General features: G+C 36.9%; 1 pseudogene; it reads left to right on the forward strand.

Annotated features, from left to right (window-relative positions):
* Positions 1 to 3,440: 3,440 nt before the first annotated feature.
* Positions 3,441 to 5,270, forward strand: LOC128158641 (uncharacterized; annotated as a pseudogene).
* Positions 5,271 to 6,000: the final 730 nt, after the last annotated feature.

Here is a 6,000-nt window from a genome sequence, read left to right on the forward strand (position 1 = left end):
TTCTCATATTTTTGCAAAGCAGAGGGTTTTGATAGAAATACTGCAGGTCGTAAATCCACAAACATTTAAAGATTATAAATAATTGTATTACTTTTGAGTATTATCACGAGAAGAAATATTACAAAAGTCGAAATTTGAAGACTTTATTTGTACCCTACAACATCTCTAGAATCCAGGAGCTTCAGGGGGCTTTGCACTCTGGACCCTCACCAGGGTTTTGCCCAGACCTCCTACCTAAAAATGGCGCTCCTTCAAATCCTGGATCCGCCCCTGAATTTTCACTGTAAACCAACAATATTTCTATTACTCTCGACATAGATTTGACGTCTGCAGATACTGTGAAATTGTTAAAATTCGCTGCCCGGGGTCTAAATTTTCTTGGATTTACAAAAATTACATATAAAAAAATACCCGACGAATTATGAAACACGCTCTTTATTCATTAGACGCAAAAACGATTATACGCAATTATATTCCAACGTACCTTTAAAAATCTGCACTCCACAAACCTTTGGACCTATCGATTTTTAATAAAAGATACCTCAGTTTACATTTGTATAACGACTGTCTATCGCGAATATTGATAATATTTATCGTATGATGCATCGTAGGTTAAGAGTAGTTGTTTATTTTAAAATATTAACGGAGCACAGTCCGAGCCATAATCGTCAAAATTTACCAATTTGATTACTATATGACATTGGTCTAATTCTTTTCAGGTTTTTTTCAATATGAACATTTACCGGCTCATTAGAGCAAGTTAACGTCTAATATCAAGGTTGTATGGGACACCTCCATATTGTGACGTACTTCCTATCGAACTAAACAAAAAAATCAAGTATAGTTCCATAAATATTTTAGTCATGTTTTCGAATAAAGCTGGAGGTTTTAAAGTTTTTACCTTTTCAATAACCTTTAAAATGTATTTTTTGGTCAAATACTGTAACAATTGAAAATTCTAAACCGGTAAAAGTATTTCGATTATAATATTGTCTTCCCACAAATGTTTATTTAAAAATAAAATTTGGTGTTATGACTATTTAGTCATAACACCAAATTTTATTTTTAAATAAACATTTGTGGAAAGACAATATACTTTTATCCACATTACTATCAACCAGTGCCCCATGCCATTCTCATTAAAAGAAATATAGACAAAACGCAAAAAGAAAAATAACCCAAAACAAAACGAGAACTTCAAGGATTTTTCTTTATTAACATAGCATGAGTGTGAGCTATGTACAAAAGTTATTATCTGATAAGCAGGATGTCACTATAACATATACAGATGACGAGAACAGCCATTAATGCTGTGTCAATTCAGCGACTGCATTGGTACACAGTTCTGCGTGTTGTTATCATAGGGCTATATATCAACTGTTCGAACTGTGAAACTTTTTTTGTGGTTTATCTTGAATAATCAACAGTTTATCTGTTACTTATCATTGAGTCAGACACACACCTCACAGCCTATTGTGGCTATCGAAGCCTTTCTGATTACTATGTTAACGAAAAGCTGAAAAACCCCGAGAACGCCAAAATACGTTATTCACTGGATTTTAACACTGTTATGAATACACAACCATTTGGTAACAGGTGTTTGAGGACAGGACACCCCCTCCCCTCTCCCGATTTATACTCCAAGGGTATTTGACTTTTTTTTAATATCAATTCATTTAACTACCTTTCCTTTCTAAACTATCAAACTATCAAAGTCAACTGCCCATGCAGTTTCAATCGCAGGGGTGGGGGGGGGGGGGTGGGGGGGGGGGGCTTAGAGGTAAAGATATATGAATTTTGTAAACTATTCGGCAGTTGTTATCTTTAATGATTGGACAAGGTTTTATCTCAGGATATCGATAGCAATTCGAAATTGAAACGCAGTATATTAGATTGGCCCTTCAATAGTACTCCTATCTATGCGATACATATTGCAACGATGATTTCGGATTGCTGTTTATAAATCTGTATTAATTTACCTCTAACTGTATCGCAGTTTGTGGGTGTGTGTGTGTGTGTGTATGGGGGGGGGGGGCGAGGGGGTAGACTCATATAAAAAATCTTGACCAGCAAAAAGAAAAAAAAAAGTTACTTTCCAAAATTCGAAAAATCCTAATCCGGGGGGTGGGGGGTGGGGGTGGGGGGTGGGTGGGGGTGATGTGGGGGTAGGAAGAAGTATACCTTTAACTTCAATTTCATTTATCACTTCAATTGTTATATGGCCCCATAAAAGTAAGGGGGGGGGGCAACTCCATGTTTATTAAATTTTTTGTATGTAAATTTAAGAAAAATCTTTGCTGCACAATAAAGTAGGGGAGGGGGCCCTAATACTACGTGCCTGTGTCTAGATTGCCGCGTGGTCGCCGCTATGGTCGCTCACTGCGAGGAGATTGATTTTGCAAGGATGGAGTTCAAACCCCGACCGGGGCGAGGAAAAGCTCATTCATCATTTTTTTTTACATAAATGCATTCTGACAGTGTTTAAACTTCGCAGGCGTTATAAATGATATTTTCGAACCGGCCTTTTTCTGTTTTTCTATTTTCATTTTACAGTGGCGTAGCTAGAGCTAGAATGAAGTATAGGCACCAAATACGGCGAGGGGTCTGGGGGCCCCTGAAGGCCCCCAGCGGGTTCAGGGCAGCGCCCTGGTAGGGGGTCCGGGGGGGGGTGAAGCCTTGATACTTGAGCAATGGTTTCACTAAAAACTCAAACTCTAACATTTTAATCGTCGTAAATCATAGAATGATTCTTAGTTCATAGGTAATATAAATACTCACATATTGAACTTATTATGAGTTACACATTATACGTCATTGTGTGCGTGCTTTGAACATCTGGTAGAACACCAGGAGATTTAAATCTAATTTTGGCTCTATAACCAGGAAGTAAATTACACAAATCTCGTTTTCTCTCGCTCTGATCTCAGGGCGTTACCTTGATTCAGAACTCAAGTGGTAAGTTACATGTAATTAGAATAGTTTTGTCTGAAATTGTGGGGGTAAAAGACTTTAAATATCTAATTGAATATCTCTCTATGACGGTACAGCATTTGACATATTTCTACCCGTAATCAAGATTGATAGATTTAGAATGGGTAATGATAAATGCTTGTCTTTATTATTGAACCGAAAGTAGTTACCATTTTTCGAGACACGGCGAAGTTATACAATTTAATCCTTCCATTCCTTTGGCATTTGTAAAGAAATGTGTAATTCTATAACTGTACCGTTACTGATGTAAACAAAGCTTAATGAGCCAAAATGTTTGTTTTCAAATATTAATATGACTTGAGCCCCCCTCCCCGGGTTCCGATACCTATGCCTATGTTGAGTCTGTACACTGTTTCATTGTATTTATATGTTAAAGATGATTTGTAAAGGGAAGCTAATTATAACCTAACTAAATTTGATATACCGGTACTCACATTTTCTTATTTCAGATGGTAATATCTAAATCCCTAGTACCACCCGACCCACAGCATTATTTGGTGTGTGGCACTAAAGACTGTGAGAAGAACTGCCAGTTTTACTGCAATGAATGTCACCAACCATTGTGTGAAAAATGCAGAGATGAACATCAGAAGAATAAGAAAAGCAAGAACCATGAAGTAGTCCATTATAAACAACGCAAACGTCAAATTCCTGTAGAGAAATGCAAGATCCATCCAACAAAAGACATTGATCTTCTCTGTGAGAAATGCCAGATTCCCATTTGTTCTAAATGCACGGCCACAAAGGAACACCGCGGCCACGTATTTACTGACCTAGAAATTGTCTTTGCTGAAAAATGTTCGCTTTGTCACGTAGCAATTGCCAAAATAAGAAACTATTTTGAGCCTACTTCTCAAGATCTGAAAACGGAAATTCCTGAAGATGTCACAGAAATTAGGAAGACCATGGAAGACATAAGAACATTCATGAAGGCTGAAGCTGAGTCTGTGAAAAAGCTGGTAGACACAGTCACATCAGAAAAAATGGAACAAGTCAACAATATAGAAGAGTCATTATTAGAAACATTAAACGGTCAAAATAAAAAAAATAGATGACTACATTAACTATCTCAATGATTTAATCAAAACATTTTATGGCTACCTATCTTCCTCGGATATTGACAAATTAACATTTGCTCTCAAATCAGAAAACCTAATGATACAACCCATACCAGAAACATTCAAACCAGTCCCACCCGTATTTACTGCTGGTCAATACAGCAAGGAAGATATTGCCAAACTGCTGGGTAGAATAACTGTTCCTAACACTAAACCAGAGAACAGAAAAATAAAACCCATGGAGACTGCCTCTACACATTTGAAACCTACAGAGAAACAGGGGAAACAAGACAGAGAGAAATCTAACGTGAAACATACACTGTCTCTGTCTTCCTCTGTCACCAAGGTCAGGGAGTACACAGTACCAGGTGTTAGACATGTATTTCATATATCACTGGGTAAATCAGGCAGACTCTGGGTCAGTGATGGTAGTGGTAACCTTGTCCAAACAGATCTACAGGGGAATCAGCTGCAGAGGATACAAACCAGTGGTCGATATGAAGGCTACCACACAGTCACACAGGACAGGGGTCTGATCTATACAGACAGACCCAACAAAGTTATCAATAGGATAACACCGGATAATACAATCACCGAATTAATTAAAACTGGACACTGGACACCACGCAGTATACACTCCTCCCACATCAACGGGGACATACTGGTGGGGATGGAGACAGGTAAAGAGGTTAAAGTCACCAGGTATAACAAGACAGGGACAGAAATACAGAACATACAGAGAAACAACAAAGGACAGGCACTGTATGGTCTACCACACTACATCACAGAAAACATCAATGGTGATGTCTGTGTATCAGACTATGAAACACTTGCTGTAGTGGTGGTGGATAAATCAGGACAACACAGGTTCTCCTGCACAGGTCAGGGGTCAAGGTTTGAACCCTATAGAATATGTACTGATGTGCTCGGTCACATCCTGGTGTGTGATCAAATCAGTGCCACAGTTCATCTTCTGAATCAGGACGGTCAGTTCTTGTCTCAACTACTCACAGAACAACAAGGGGTAACGTGTGTGGACGATGAGAACAATCTCTGGGTGGGATATATTGCAAACACTGTGAGAGTGTACAAGTATCTACAGTGAACATTATATATCCATACATCAATTCGGTACTGTGTGTATGTTGTGAGACAATGTACCAACAACACTGTGATAGTGTACAGTTACTGGTATATACAGTATTAGTGTACGTTAGTACATGTTAGCGTTCATTTCACACTGTGTATGTTTATGAAGTTAAATATAATGAATCATATTAATTGCTAAACAATTGACAAATAAAAATGCATGTATTATATTTCTTATTTCTTATTATATTTCTTATTTTAGCCATTAGATACTTACTTTCAATTCGATTGAATCTTGAAAATAGTTATCAAATGGAATACATATATTAAATTTCATCTAGCAATGATTGAAGTAATGCGAATGTTTTCAGAAATACAATGATATCAAAACCGTACAATGTACTTAAAATACTACAGAACAATAATAAATTTTCAGTTTTCTATCAATTGATGAATTTAAATAACATGTACATATTTTACATCTTACTACATGTACATGTAAAATGCATTTACAAAAAAGATTCGTTTGATTCACAGACAATGTAGATTTTAAAATTAAGGATTCCGAAGCTATTTTTGCCTGGTATTTTCATCTTAAGAATTTTTTTTTTATCACAAAGAAGAAAAAAACCTAAAACGTTTTTCCATTAACACGCAAACGGTATGCAGAAATTAAAAAAGGTAACAGAACAACATTTAATAGAACGAAGGGAGGAAACTCCTAAAACGAAGCTGCCGAAAGTACAGTCTTTTCATTAAATCAGGGACGACGGAATTGATATGTTGTCAGCTACTACGAACATCGAAATCAAAATATAACGTCACAATCACTAAAACTCAATGAAAAAAATCGCATATGACG

The sequence above is a fragment of the Crassostrea angulata genome, chromosome 8 (assembly GCF_025612915.1).
Source record: "Crassostrea angulata isolate pt1a10 chromosome 8, ASM2561291v2, whole genome shotgun sequence".
In the NCBI taxonomy this organism is placed as follows: Eukaryota; Metazoa; Mollusca; class Bivalvia; order Ostreida; family Ostreidae; genus Magallana; species Magallana angulata.